Below are 15,751 nucleotides of genomic sequence, written 5' to 3' on the forward strand. Positions count from 1 at the left end.
ACTGCTCCCAAAAGGGAAAATTACCAGGCGCTTATTTCTTTTCCAACATCAGTGCTCCAGCTGATGCAGATTTGCGCATTTTAAGCGTAAAGTCTAAACCCGGCTCAGATAGACACGCTTAAAGATGAAGCCTGTGAAAAACCGGGCAATAACTGAAACTTCAGCTAACTTTTTTTTTTCCTGCTTTCTACAACTGCTGGATTGAGTTAGCCCGGCCCATCTGGTGCAGCAAATGGCCCAACTCACCAGGGAGCACGGGGAGTGAGAGAAGAGGAGGGATGGTGAGGGGGGAGAGAGAGAGAGAGAAGGAGGGAGGGAGAGAAGGAGGGGGGTCGGATTGAAAACAGATCAGCAGTCTGAAGATCTCAACAGCACCGCATGTCTCTGCAACAACTGCCGTGAGACGCACACAAACCGCGTTTGCTTCCAAACTTTTACGCGCATCAAGGAAGAAACTTAAGCATGAGGTTAGTTAGCTGAGAGCGCGCACAGCACAGCACAGCACGCACGCACGCACAAGCGCACCTCTTCGGGAAGATGGATTGTAAGAAAAAGTTAGACACTGCGCTCTGAATCGGGACAGAGGAGACGAGAGAGAGAGAGATCGAGAGAGAGAGGAGTGTAATGTCGCGCAAACTTTGCGGCTTTCCAAACTTTTCTTAATTCGGTTCATGGAGTTTTGCGTCCAGCCTGGAGAGCGTCGCTCAGTGCTGGTGCCAGCTCGGTTCTAGTTTACGGGAATCTCGACTCCTGGCACAGTCCCCCACCCCCACCCCCGGCAAAAACACGGAGCTGGAAGAGCTTCGAAGAGAAAAAGAGACGTCAGTGAAGGTAGGAGAAGTTCGTGCTGATGCTGACGGGAGTCGCTTTAATGTTGCTGTTTTTTTTCCCTCTCTTGTGTTAGAAAGTGTTTCACTGCTGTTCCTCCTCCTCCTCTTCTTCCTCTGTTTCGGCTGCCTTGCGTGTCAGCGGCAGATGAAGCTTTTAGGGCAGCTTCACATCTCATTTGCACTTTGAACTTATCTGACACAGGAATCCAAAAAATTTTTGCTCCTGCAACTTGATCCATATGGGAAGAGATGTGATCAGAATACCCGGCGCCAATCCTCCTGCTTCACTTTTCACAGTTCAGCACTAATGTATCCAAAGTCGACTGTATTTTTTATCTTCTTTTCATTTTTATTTATTTTAAGCAAAAATAACCTTTGATATATATATTTTTTCCTGCTTCAGTGTAGTTATTCTGATGTCAGCCACACGCTGCACTTTTTTAATCCTGTAATGGTACAAAGGAGCAAAAATCAAACAGCAAGCTGAGGAATGCAGCAGCAGCGTGGACACATCAGTGCCTGGGACTGTGGGAGATGTGTACTTATTGTTGAAAGATTCAAAGTTTACTGTTTGCTCTGCAGCCTGAGCAGTCAACAAACACTTCACGCCTTTGTGGGGCCCTTTAGCAGCTATATTTGCTGTTGGCTTTCCCTCCTATCTAACAGGCGCTGCTAATGATCCCCAAAGTCATGGGTGGACTTTTATGAGTCTCCCTTTTTTCTTACTTGCTTTGGCCTAAATGTTAGTGGGAAAGAAGCCCCGTCTTTGGTGGGAATTTTTCTAAGTCACATTTGAAAATCAAACGACTGATTCTGCTTTATTATTATTATTATTATTATTTATTAAAAATGAAGCTTTTTCTAATGAATTTTTTAGATTTTTTTAAAGGTTCAGATGATGCCAGCATTTGTGATCCTTTTTTAAAAACTGAGAAGGTTCATGTGTGTTTTCCGCTCCACATGATGACACAGGCGGTCAGGGCTGAGGTGATTTGCATGAGAAGAAAAAAGAAAAAGTTTTAGTGCGTTTGGCCATTGTGAGGAATGAAGAGTTCCAACAGTTCAGGCCTACGGAGAGTGAAAGGAGGGAAGAATGGATGAGCCTATTCAGCTCATTCAGCCTCAGTTTGGGGGCTCCGCTCTGTGCCGTTCATAGACCCTATAGTGGCCATGTCACTTTCATCTCCACAGCCCCCGTGTGCTGCTGAAGCCCCCCGTTTCACACAGGCCCCATTTTATTGATCTGCTTCTTGTTTTTTTGTTTTGTTGTGTTTTGTTTTGTTTTGTTTGTGTGTGTGTGTGTGTGTGTGTGTGTGTGTGTGTGTGTGTGTGTGTGTGTGTATGTGTGTATGTGTCTTTTCTGGAAGTCTGCAGAAAATTTAATGAACCAGATACTGGTAAAGGAGTCAATGCATGTGTGTGTGTGTGTGTGTGTGTGTGTGTGTGTGTGTGTGTGTGTGTGTAGGTGTGTGTGTTGGAAGAAGAAGAAGAGGAGGAGGAGGGGGTACTTTTCTTTTTTTTCTTTTCTTTTTTTTTTAAAGCAAATACCGATGAAGTCTAGCGTACAGGGGCAGAAAGGAGGGTTTGGAGGGTGAAGTGACTCTGAGGAGGGGGAGGAGCACCCCTACACCACCACCACCCTCCTCCTTCTCCAACACCACAACCACTCACTCCTGCTGAGTAAACTCAAAAGTTGAAAGACAGAGAGAGAATGCCTCTCACAGTCTGCACTGTACCAATGAAGCCATTCAGCGGCCTGTCACCTCGTGATGGCACAAAGTGCGGCCAGCGTCAGGATGCAGTAGCTGTGGGGTGTGTATGTGTGTGTGTGTGGCTTCTGAGGCCTCTGTGGTTGAGCGGAAAAATGTTTGCACTGGAATTTAGCTGCTGTGGATGAAGGATAGCTGCTGCTCGCTCCCTTAAGTGCCGTGTAAACCCCTGAACTGCTGCAGGGAGCGTCAGACAACACTTTGCAGACGTACTGATGAGCACTTGGCCATCAAATCTTTGAATATGTGCCTTCAATCACTTCAGTTAGTTGATTATAATCCAGATTATAATCCAGAAAGTGTACATAACCTCCAGAAGATAAATGCGTGAATGCTTGGCTGTTGGTGGTAGGGAGGGGAGTTACAGGGAAAGGCTGTATTGTGAGTGTTAATAAATCAATACTTCAATACATGTCAAATTTTCAAAAATGACAATATTTCAAAAATGTAGTTTTTTGCTGTTACAGCATATAATATGTAATAACAGTATCCTGATCTAACAGGTACTAGACACCTCTTTTGGAAAGTTATGTGGATTAGAAAACTCAATTCCAAGGCTGTGGAGGCACCACTAAAGAGAGTCAAGAGGAAATCTGGCAATATTAGCTAATCGACACAAAACAAATACTTGATTTTATTTTATTTTTAAAAGCAGATGAAAATACAATAGTGAGCTAAATTGTTCAAATGATTATATTAAAGGATTATGAAAAATAGTTGAAAACTACACCCATATATTCAGAGTGTGTGTGTGTTTTTGCTCGTGTTTTCACTGAGCTGGCCTCGGACTGTTATTTCAGTCTGTAACTGCATCTTTGGGCCTTTTTCATCTTCTTCTTCTTTTCTCACTCTCCTCCTCCTCCCTTCATTTTCTTTTGCCAAAAACCTAAACATTACTGGCAGAGGAGCAGAAGCATGTGCACGCCTGAGCGTCGTGGACATGGTAGTGAGAGAGTCTGTGTGTGAGAGCGGGAGTCGATCTTGATGAGTCGGTTGTGAGAGGCCTGTTAACTCCTTCCTGCCTGTTGCTTTATTACCGTTCAAGTTTGTAGCGAGCCAAAATGAGCCTCGGGCTACTGGGAAATGTCCTCCAGGCTCCTGACAGGCAGTCCGTCACCAGCTCCAGCTCTTTCCCTGACTGATGAACTAAATGTAGATAGAAAATCGTGAGTCATGTTCTCCCTGCTCAGCTATGCAAAGTTATTTTCACACATGAATTTTGGACCGAGTCAGGGTGAGATATTTTCAGTTCAAGTTCACATTTTTAAGTTGAACTTTAGGCCCAAGAACCTAAAATTTAAGAGCTGAAGCTGAAAACCTAATCTGCTGCAGAGAACATCCTTCCTTTTAAAACTTTTATTTCTTGTTGATCTCACTTACCGAAGGGTGTTTTGAACCATCTTGGCTTGAGCTGAACTAAACAGTGATTAGGTTCAAGCTTTTAGGGAGAGGTGAAAGCGCACTACTGTAGGTGCACTAAGGTGCGCAAAAAAAATTTAATCTTTAAAGAGAAAATTAATCAAACAGACTTTTTTGTTGATTACATGGTTTTCATTATGATTGGAAGACAAATCTGTAAGTGAAATTTTAAAATTTGAATAATCGACCAGTCTGAGCGTAAAGCAGGAAACACTCAGCTTCAGACGCATTCACACTCCGTGTGAACAGAGCGTGGAGGAGGCAGCACGCTTGATGCTCTCTAAGGTTCTGGACAAGCTCGGTTTGAAACCAGCTTTTGGTCATCCTGCTAACGCCTTCTCTGAGCCCACTTTAAAACCTGTGGTGACCATGGCATCTCTGTGAGAGTCCCATAACTGACAACTTAAGATGCCTTTCACTTTTTATTTGTGTTCACTTCAGCCTCACGATTTTTGTCCATTCTGAGTCTTTAATGTTCTCTTTTTTATGTCATTTCCACTTATATATTTTCCTTGAATTCTTCTGCTTGTCATATCGACGTGGCTGTTATGGTTTTATTTCTCCCTCTTTTTCACGCCGTGTGGTGTGCTGTTTAAAAAAAAGGGGGGGGTTGATTTGAAATTTGAGGGGTCAAAAAGATCAGGAAACTCACAATTCTGTCTTCACGTCTGTCACGGCCATTGTGCTTTTTTAAAATGATAGAAAACATGATATCAGCATCAGTTTCATTATCAGTTTCTCTTTCAAAAGACAAAAAACATGATTGTTAAATATTCACATTATTGAGGGGATGATGAGTGCGATCGCACACCTCTTACAGGGCAAGATGTGTGTTTGTGTGTTAGTATAAGGTTGTATGCTGGGATTAAATATATAGCAACTGATTTTCACCATCACAAAAAACTGCTGTAAAATAATTAATTTGGTTTGTTTTATTTCAATTTGCTGAGCCCTAGTTAATGATTATGATTTAGAAAATAAAACATAATGAAATGTGTAGCTCAAAGCTGACACGTGGACCAAGTGAGAAATATCTGATATTGTAATTAATGAAATCTGTTAGACACTCTGATTTGGTGATGATGAGACTCACTGTGAGGCCCGCAGCCCACAGACAGACGGGGTGGGGAGGTGTGCTGAGGACTAAAATGTGCAGGGATGAACTGATGAGACTTTAATGGGCGTTTAGAGCGGCAGTAAAAGGCAGTGAGCGTTGCGCACCGCCGCGGCGATCTTTCACAGTCAGCCTGCACTTCAGACGGAGGGGAAAGTGTGCGAGCGAAAGAGAGAGATGGCCGCTTACATTCATGTGTAGAGCCCTTCACTCAATCCCGTCTCCTTTGCTTCTGGCATGGCGGGCGGCGCAGGACAATCCCCGCTTGTTTTAACACTTGTTGTTTCTCTCCCCTCGAGGCGTCCCGTTCAATTCTGACTCAAGTGCGTGAGGTTAAAGAGGCTCACATCATATCCGGGCTGGGCTCCCTCCTCTTTACACTAGAGCGGGTACGAGTGGGCACTCGAATCCCAGCACAGAAACAGAGGTCACGCCACATTCAAAAGGAGCACACATGCCATGTGAGAACACATGTGAAAATGCAGGATGATGTAGTTTTAACAAGCCATTTTAAGGGCTGTGCAGTAAAATAACTGACAAGCTCATTACAGGCCGATTGACCTCATCAATCACAGCAGCCTTTCTCCTTCGTCTTCAACACGATTGCAGCGGAAATAAGTTGTTTCAGGGAAACTGAGCCAAACTGAGGGTCTAACGATCGCCTTCCTGTGTCATGTAATTCTACCTCGGCCAGCTCGAGTCTCTCCAAAGAGGGAGGAAAACTTAAACACATCCACTCTTGTATACACTGTACTTGGTGTGATGCACGATGTGTCATCAGCAGCAGCGGTGGACAAACACACAGCCCGGTCAAACTCTTCACAGACGCTTCTCCACTGACTCATCTCAAGCCTGGTTTCCCAAAAGTGTTTCAGGTCTAACATCATCATTGTCTATCAGCTTACAAAGGAACAATGGTGGTCACAGAGCGGGGGTCTTACGGGGAAACCCTACCCAGGTCACCACAGGTCAGTTCATTTGCAGGAAGGGAGGGAGGGGGGTGGGGGTGAAACCTATTCTATTATCTCACCGCAAGATAAACTCTGTGGACAAAGGAAAGTGACAGGTTGGATGTTTTTTTTTTAAGCCGAACACTGAATATTTTTAATTTAGTCCTGTGATGAAGTGTTTGTCTCTGGCTTGGACTGTTAGAAAAATGGTAGATTACCAGACCTTATTAGCCTGTATCAGCTACAAGCAGTAACCTCAAGAGCTGAAAAATAAAACCAACATGAAAACATCAACAGGTGCAGTTCCTTTAACGTCCACTTGAGGCTCCAGCAGTCTGTTAGTGCCCACAGACGTCCATGTGATGTCCAACTTCACATGAGAGCAGCAAATTATTTTCCGTCTCTATAGCTAATTTTCCCCTTCGCAACAACTTTAATGGTGTGATATTTTTAACTCACCTGTTTAAATTGTTTTAAGGGTTATATTTTGCATCATTAGGGGGCGTGGCCTCTTTAACTGACAGATGGCTGTAGTTGATAGTTGTCTGCTAGGTTTCACCTCGTCCCTGAGCTGGACCTCTGGATTGCATTTATGCTGCCTGAGCCTTTTGAAGCATTTTAATGAAATTATCTGACCAATAATATGGCTGCTGTGCGGTTATTTGTACTAACAGATATCAAAGAAGTCCAAGCTTCAGTTTTGGTGCAGAGTGAAATTCTAGAATTTTATTTAGCAGGTAACTGTGTCTGTATGCTCCCATACAGTCTAGAGGCAGACTGCTAAGCATTTCAGCTATGATCAGATGAAAACTTACCACTTCATTCATATATGGCCACTTCCTGTTATAGCTAGCATTCATAGATGTAAACAGAAAGTTGGCACCTAAACTGCACTGCACTCTTCTGCACATGTAGCACTTACATAGAATCAGCTTCAGATATTGTCCACAGTTGCTTTTTATTAAATGTAGCACACAGCACACAGAAATAGTCGACCTTTGACCTGTTCACACTTTAGGAAATGTTTTTTTTTTTTTTACACAGGCACAATCAAATGTTGTCGAGGTGTTTAATATCCAGACTAAACTTGGACATTTGCATTCTCATACTGTGTTTGCGTATTGCAAATAAAAAAAAGTTAAAGATTGAACTTCACATCTTTAGACCAAGCCGAACTGTCTTCCTAAAATATTTGAGTCTGTAGAAAGTGGTGATGGTGTCCTGTTTATTGTGAACAAATGGAAACCACATGGGAAGGCAGAGTAATGTTTCCATGCTCATGCATGCTTTCTTCAGTCCATGTTGCCCCCCTGACTGGCTGTGGAATCAGCTGTTAATGCCATCGATGAGGTGGATTTCTGATTTCCCTTCACTGTATCATTGTCACTTCCTCATTAAACATCCAGCAGGCTTTTTCTGTGTGGTTGCAAGCTGTGAGATAGACTGACACAGGCTAACAGACAATGCAGTATTGTCTGTGATGTTTGCTGTTGGCCCTAATCTGATGCAGAGGGAGAGATCAGGGTTTGCGCAGAGGCCACTCGCAGCGAAATGCAGCCATCGTGCTCAAAGAGAGAGAGGAGGGGGATCTGTTTGTGCTCCTAACTCTGGGGTTTGTCTTGGGAAGGGGAGAGGGCAGGGAGTTTGTAAGTTATGATTTACACCAGGCCCTCCCATAGCTACAAAGTCAACGCAGCCTTAAGGGCAGGGCAGCCAGGCTCCTTTTCTTACGTTTCCATATGATGGGAAATATTAGATTCCAAATCACGCTGACTCAGTGCCAGGCCACAGTCTCCTCTCAGATAGAAGCCGGAGACAAGAGTCGGAGCTCAGAGTTGAGCTAGGATATAGAGACATGTGGTTGTCTTCAGCAAGTTCCTCCAAACCTTTCCCCTCCTCCCTCATGGCGTTTCTGTTGCTGCCATCCTCTCCTCTCTCTCTGTGGCTTGGGTCCAAAATGAGGTCTGCTTGTGTTTTGTAATCAGCTCATTAGAGAGAAAGTAGGATGAAAACCTCGCCGTGTTATCTTCAGGGCCCATTTTTGTTCTAATTTGTTTCACATGCAAAACTTCTGTAATGTCAGGCTGCTCTGAGCGTGAACTCGGTTATGTCAAAAGGTGGTCGAAGAGCAGCAGTAGATTCCAGGGTGAAAAAATTCAGGTGAAGATGGCAGAAAAAGGTTGTTTAACAGCAAAGCAGACGTTACTGTTCATACGGCCCTGACATAAGAAGGTCATGTTCCAGGTTAAAGAATGCAGCTTCATTAAATTGGTTTTTCTAACACTAAATCTAATCCTTGCATTGAGAGGACGGTGCCATTTGGCTCACCTTGAGCTACACATTTAGTACTTTTAGAGTTTGAAGCAGCCACATAAAAGCACACAAGGAAAGGGACGGTCTACCGTTTCTACACATAACGATCAATCGGGAACCACAGCTCAGCTTCTCAGCTGGAAAGTTTTGAGGCTCTTTCTGGAGTAGAAGAGATGTCTGAGTAACTAACTGAAAGTCTGCGCTACAAACTGGGAGTGTGGAAATTATCAGCTAATGGTGTAATTATTAGTTTTAGTGAAAATATAAAAAAAATAAATTTAAAATGCATTTTAGGTCCTGATAACTGTTACCGGTCAACTAAGATCTCATCTGAAGATGCGCTTTGACAGCTGCTTTGGATGCCTGCATAAACACACATACACAGCAAACTTCAATGGGAGTCCCCCTGTTGTCACTAAAGCTTTGACTGTGAATTGGCAGCAGCTGGCATGAGTGGCCGATGCAGACACATGCAGACTGTCAGCTATCAGACACTTCTGCTAAACTCACCACAATGATGTGGAAGCCGCACCACAGTGAAACCTGAGTGTAGCAAATGCTAACTTTGGCTCGTTGGAGCGTCCGAACACAGACGTGCAGAGTGGCAGTTTAGCTGATGTCGTGGTCGAGGTCATTGACAGCTGGAGCGGCCGAGAGTGAGTGCTAACAGCACGTTTAGGATGAATGACCCCCGGCCAAATGCTTCAGAGAGGGAGGCACGACTCAGCAGTGTGCATGGTGGCACCAGTGACAGCTGGGACTTAAAACACACATTACATGGATACAGACTCAGCTCAGCTTCATTCAGCTGAGATATGTAAGCAATGAGAACTTTCTAACTCGTCAGCTTATCAGTTAATGGCTTGATTAATGATTTGCATGCTTGTTGTAGACCAGTGTGGTGGGGCCACACTGGCTAAAATAACTTGAAAATGTTAAAAAATAACTTGCTGTGAAATTTGGCGCGGACATAGTTGTTCCGTGAATTGTGATAAATTTAGCAGTTCTGTGACATTTCTTCTTGCAAAAAATAAATACTTCCAAAAATAAAAGCATTCCCACTTTGCAGCTAAGGTGTAAGGTTGCACAGCAGAAGAATGTGTGGAAAATATTTTTTTGTCCCTTTTTCATGTAATCATCCAATAGAGATCAAAACAATTCAATTCAGTTTTTTAATATAGCGCCAAATCACAACAGCAGTCACCTCAAGGTGTTTTACATACGATATATTATTTAAAATAATATGGTGAAAACCCCGACGAGCAAAGGCTGACTTTGAGAATGCACTTGGCGACAGTGGGAAAGAAAAACTCTCTTTTAACAGGAAGAAAATGTAAGAATGTGAGTGACACCGAAGTTTGCGGCAAACTCTTTTTTTGCCTTTGACAGGGTCAGGACCACAAAAAAAAAAAAAAAAAATCACAGCCATGTATCTTCCCCTCCAGCTGGGGACCGTGTACTATATAGGCCACGAGCTCCACATCTGTTTTCTGTTAGTTGAGAGAGACAAAGAGATCAACCACAGGATATTGCCTTTACTAGAAGCAAAGGTCAGGTTCAGGGGTGGAGTAAGAACTCATCCACAGGGCTTTTTTTCTCTGCTGTTTTAGATGCCTTTTATATTACATCAGTTGTTAGCTTCTCATTACTCTGTATCATCTGCAATCCACTGGATGCTTGGTCTTTGGTGAGGGATTTGGTTCCCCCAGTGTATTGTGCACATTGTAAACATTTGGAATGGATAGTAGATTCATACAAACATAGAATGCAATGGAGAAAATAGTTCAGTAATCCCTGATTTACATGCCTGTGATTGAAAACAGGGCTCACACATATAAGCCATAGTGGTCTTAATTGATATAAGAAATTATTTGCAGGTTTCCTTTGATTCACTGCACATTAAATTGCTCTTAAAGCAAAGATCTTTAAGTAGCTCAGCCAAGTTAAGTGCTTAACCCTTAAGACAACCTTCACCCTGGCAATGAGAAAGCATATTGTGGCAATCGTCTCCTTTCTGCTTGACTGACCTGAATCTATACATGTGAGGCAGCCTGTGGTAATTTTGACCTCTGAATCAGACTAATGGATAACGTGCTGCTGTCAGGCCTCTCACTTCTCAAATGCTTTCATGATCCTTCAGACCTGAGCTTCAAATCCTCAAAGGGAGACATTTCTCCACACAGAAGTGATTCACCCATGGAGAATGTGTCCTGTCCTAGTCTAAACTTGTCTTTTCCCAAAGGTCTTTGTAGTCGCCGTCCATTTTGGCATATCATCTGTCAACAAAAACATTCCTAGTCTGATACAGACTGTTGTGCACTGATGGGGTACAGATTTTGCCACAACAACATCAACCACATGAAGTAGTTTTATGGAGTTATGAAAGGAGTTGAGTTTTCTTTTAAAGGTACCAAAAGCACATCTTCCGTTTTACAAGACATCTGTATTTTGCATCATGTCAAATATTTGTAATATTGTATCCCAAGAGTTTTTTAGTTTTTTAGTTTGTAACAGATTTGTAGCTACACATGGGAAGAATAAAGAAAAAAACAACTCTGGCATATTTTCATATTTTTAATTTCATATGGTGGACTACAGTTGCCTTCTTATCCAGATAACAGATTGAGCCATGTTACCATTCAGTGGTCATCCCAAAGTTCAGTTTTATCCTGTTTTACCTTTGATCTTTGGTCTCCAACAACTTTTAAGGGAAATGTTGGCTTTTTAGTTCTTAAATAATGAACTGTTGTTGGGTTTTTAGAGATTTATCACTGAAAATAGCATCCTGCCATGGCTGCAAACCCAGCCAAAACTGTAAATTCAAGTGAAATAAACTTTTGGGAGAAAGAGGGCCAACGCAGTTGAGTGACCCCTTTTATTGGTATTGGTTATTATGACTATAAAGGTATAATACTTGGTCAAAAAACTCTAAGTTTTCCACATAATCTCAAGATTTAGTACCTAACAAGCATATCTGCGAATAAGCCCTTTGAGTGGGGGTCATTACCCCATGACTTTACTTTTGCATGACCATGACCTATACATGTTCTTTACTCTGGCACCAAAAACAACATGCAGAAATCAAAAAGTTAAAACATTTAAGTAATGGTCGTTTGCCTGAATACAGTCTCAAATGTGGTGAACCAAAGGTGAAAGTTTTAGAGTGTGGTTTAAAAATGACTGCCATTTTACTGTTAGGTGGTGTTGCAGCCAAGACTAAAAATGAGCTGAATAGTCTCAGGAAGGAAGCATTTGGTAAGTGAAAAATGCTCTCATGGAGAGAACATCTGGGAAGTTAAATTAAAGGTTACTTATGAAACTGTCGCAGAGTCAAGGAGAAAGTCCAGCCAAGGTGGTTAGAGCTGGCCATGAGAGGGGGAAACCATATGTTTTTTATGTCCAAATTATGCCGTGAGCTCTCTGGGTCAGAATATTGAGGGGATGCAACTGAAGCACAGTGAAAAAAGAAACTTGTGGTGAACCTGTCACCAGCACTTCCCCATCCATGCACCGTACACCTGTCTGCCTGTAAATTAGATCTGACAGCTGAAGAATTCCTACGTAACCTAAAAATAACACGAAACTTATTCCGTTCCTACAGAGAGTAAATAAGTAAAAATATAAATTATATGCAATTATCAAGGCATCAGTTAGATGGTTTAGTGGTCATTGTGTGTCACTGCATTTTAAAAGATTGTGAGTTCGATCCAAGCTAGCCAGCTTTATTTGAAGGCATGCTAGCTTACGGTGTGTGGTGTGGTGATCAGATCCCACCAAACCAAATGTGGGTGGGACAATGTGAAACACCCTAATATGGTAAGAGGTTATATGTAATGTAATTAACAAACTATGCAGAATATAGATTGGTCAAAAAGGTCAAAACTAAAAAAAAACGAATGGATTCTTTTTTTTTCCCAGATTGACTATTAAGTAAATACAGTTAGCATACGTGAAAGATTCCTATAAAATAGCCTTCTTCCACCCATGTCTTCCCATTTTCTGTCTCAGTAGTTGTTCAGCCGTTATTTGAGCTGGTGTTCTGTCTGGTAACCATCTTTAGGTTTCAATAGGAATGCATCCGTACATCTGCAAGTCTCTTTTTGAGCGGCATGTTTCTTGTTAGAGCCAAGTATTCTGACTTCTGTAAAGTAGAGCCAATACAAATGTGGGACACTGTCCCGGTAACAAGAAATAAAAGTGCTATCCACCGCTGGTCACGCTATGGAGCTGACTTCATTATTTTAGTTAAGCAAACTTAAAATGGTTTAGCAGTTTTCTCAGCTTGTGTGAATAATCCCTGTCAGATCACCCTTTTGAATGCTGATTAGGACAGCTTTAATCTGACAGGCTTAGTCACCTAAATGTAACCAAACCTGAACCAAAAAGATGGCAGATCAGAAGGTACTCATAAGGGTTAAAGATGTTAAAGGTGACAAATAAGGAAATATGAATAGCAGTATACAATCTAAAGTCTAAAATACCTCAAAAAGGATCAAAAGACTTTAATCTTAATCATGGCTCCAAAACAAAATGTGTGATGAAGATCCAAAAATATGTAAAACAAAACCATATTTTGGCTCATTTTAGTTGTTTTGTTAACCTGCATGAGTGTCACCGTCAGAAACCTGAGCAGAGAGGTCTGCAGGTGGCATAGGGGCTGGAGACCTCACTTATCCGTCTGTCCCGTGTTTGCCAAGTGAGCAGAGTGTGGGACAGCAGTTGGTGTGAGAAACTGACTGTGTGTGTGTGCACGCTGCCAGGAAAGAGAGCCTACCAGCATACGGATCGCATTCACTGAAAGATAGGAAGGAAGAAAGTAAGAAGAGCAAAGCCTGGAAATCTTCAAAATGAGAGGGCCTCTTTTGATGTGTGTTTGCATTCCTTTCAGTGTTGGTGAAAGGGGAGCTGTTGAACGGTAGTGGAGGAGAGGAACACTTGAAACTGAACGAGGCGCTAAGAAAAACACACACCGGGTCTCATAACAAAAGTCCTGCAAGTCTGAGACGAAGGGGGCAGAAGGTAAATTAACAGAGAGCGGAAGAGGAGTTCAGACAAAAGCAGGCGAGACCGGGGGAAAATCAATCCTGACATGAAGAGCAAATTCATTAACCAGGCGATTTTTCTCACTAGTGCTTTCATCGTTGCTCCCAAAACAAATGATTTTGCTCAGAAATAAATGGAATGATATGGCTCTCCTATGATTTTAGGTCACTGGCAGCTCATCTAGGGCTTGGTTTGGTTTTAGCCACATGCTGAATAGCCTTTTTTTTAATATATAAAGTAGAAGATGATACATTTCAAATGAGGTGTCAGACATTTTGGGGTTAGTTTTTTGTGTTAAAGTTTTCCATTTGATCTTCCAAACAGGCAAAACGTCAATGAAAATGGGGGGACATTAACTGAACACTAATCCTAGGTGACCTGATGGATGCTAAGAGGTTAAGCCTTCGGCAGAAAACATATCAGTGACAACTCCCCATTACCTCAGTCTTTTTCCGGTGCCTTGTGCGGTTACTGGCACGTCTGGACCGTCCATCATAGCAAGGTCCTGGGGAAGGAAAATCAAGATGTGCAATCTCTCCTATAAACTACTCCTTTTCTATGAATCATCAAATACAATAATTTATTATAAATCTAGAATATGTTCAGCAGACTGCGTGTGACAGGATAGGAAAGATTTGTGTAATTAAATAAATATAAGATGTTTCTTTGTGTCTGTGCTCACTTCCAACTAGCAGTCTTGAATGTTTGCAAGATAATTCACTAAAGTGGGGAAAATCATCCAGTTTTTTGTGGCAGGAAGGAGCAAGAACAAAGATCAAAGTGAAGCTGTGAAGCTTAAGGTTTCGGATATGGTTAGTCTGGCCTTAACCACAGGAAAAGAAAAGCAGCTTTGCATTCAGATGAACGAAATAAATCATTTAGAACTGCAATCTGCGCAAGTCTTGTTTTGGGATTTTGTTGTTAGACTGACATTGCTGTGGTGTTTTTAGCTCTGCACTTCCTAGAAATCACTCAATCGTCAGAGTTTTGAGGCCGTCTGTAGAACATCGCCTCCAGTGACCGTCCTGTAAGAGACCAGATAAATTTAAAAGCCTGGGTTCTGCTCAGGTGTAGCATAAAAAAACAAGACTCAATTAGTTGCCTGCTCTGCCCTCTGAAGTCTCCGAGCCTGTGGTCACATGACACCAGAGGGTGGATGGGGGGGGGCTCCTGCTCGTCCTGCGACAGGCTGCCCAGCCAACCAGAAGATGAGTAAAGAAGTGCACCCTTGTTGTTTGTTCGCCTTTGGCCCCTGCCATCTGTCCGCTTAGTTCCTGACACCTGTACCAGCCCGTCAGAACTGGGCTCCCCTGTCATCGGGGGCAACAGGGTCTTGCCTGTAGGGAGAGATTGGTTAAGGGGGGTGGAGGGTGTAATGTAACAGCTCCAAGGTATTAAGGAAGGATGAGTGAGGGTGAAGTTGGGGCCACTTTTTCAAAAATGTGCTCAAATTTTGCAGTTATTGACAGTTTTTGCACCTGTTTTTTTATTTATTCATTTATTTTTATTTCTTGGTAAACGACCTTTACAGGTGTTTGCACCCCAAAACCCCTCTTAATCTGAGTATTGGCTCGAGGTTCAGAGGCAACTGGAAAGCAAATAGTTGGCATGCTGTAAAAGCATGGAAACGGCCATTAATGCGATGCCAGATGTTCATCAGGCGGCAATGTTAAGGGGAGGATTCTTAGTCAGGCTGCTTGAAAGGCGAACATGGTTGCTCCGAGCTCTGGTCTGTTCATGGGCACATCTTATCCGAGCCAACAGGGATCACCACCAAAAACTAGCTGGCTTTTTGGCCAAGTCTAAATACGATAAAGGCCCATGAAAGAGCAAATTAGATTCTATCACTAAGGTGATGTCAGAGTGACGGACTTCTCAGAGACGAGATGGCTCGCTGGCGAGCTCAGCGACATTTTTGGCAGCAGAAAAAAAAGAAACAGATGCAGCCTAAACCTGTTAGTCGCCCACCTCTAATCGGCTTACATTGGCTCACTGACAGGCGACTGGCACCTCCGAAGGGTCACAGACATGGCTGCTAGTACGCACACCTCACAATAAAGCATGACATGTTGGAAATCCACATGAAACCGAAAACAACGCTTCACACGTTTGCCTGGCAGGAACCAGATCACTGAACAATTAAGTTTCCATTTGAATGACAGTATCATTCTCCACATTCCTAATTGTGTATTTACCTGGTGTGACACCATCCCGCGTTTTAATATGTTACAACGTCTAGGCTCCACTAATGTAATTCATTATCATCAGGCTGCTCTGAAAGCTCCCTGAAAAGCCTTCAGTCGATCCAAAATA

At 42.7% G+C, this 15,751-nt stretch overlaps 1 protein-coding gene across 1 annotated transcript in view; it reads left to right on the plus strand.

Annotated features, from left to right (window-relative positions):
* The first annotated feature begins 331 nt into the window (after positions 1 to 331).
* The window catches only part of gli2a (GLI family zinc finger 2a), an 82,131-nt gene continuing 66,711 nt past the window's right edge, over positions 332 to 15,751 (plus strand). The window contains exon 1 of the mRNA XM_003445331.5: positions 332 to 831. The gene's annotated coding sequence lies outside the window, so the exon portion shown is untranslated. The remainder of the gene's footprint in view (positions 832 to 15,751) is intronic.

Source organism: Oreochromis niloticus, linkage group LG16 (genome assembly GCF_001858045.2).
Source record: "Oreochromis niloticus isolate F11D_XX linkage group LG16, O_niloticus_UMD_NMBU, whole genome shotgun sequence".
NCBI lineage: Eukaryota > Metazoa > Chordata > Actinopteri > Cichliformes > Cichlidae > Oreochromis > Oreochromis niloticus.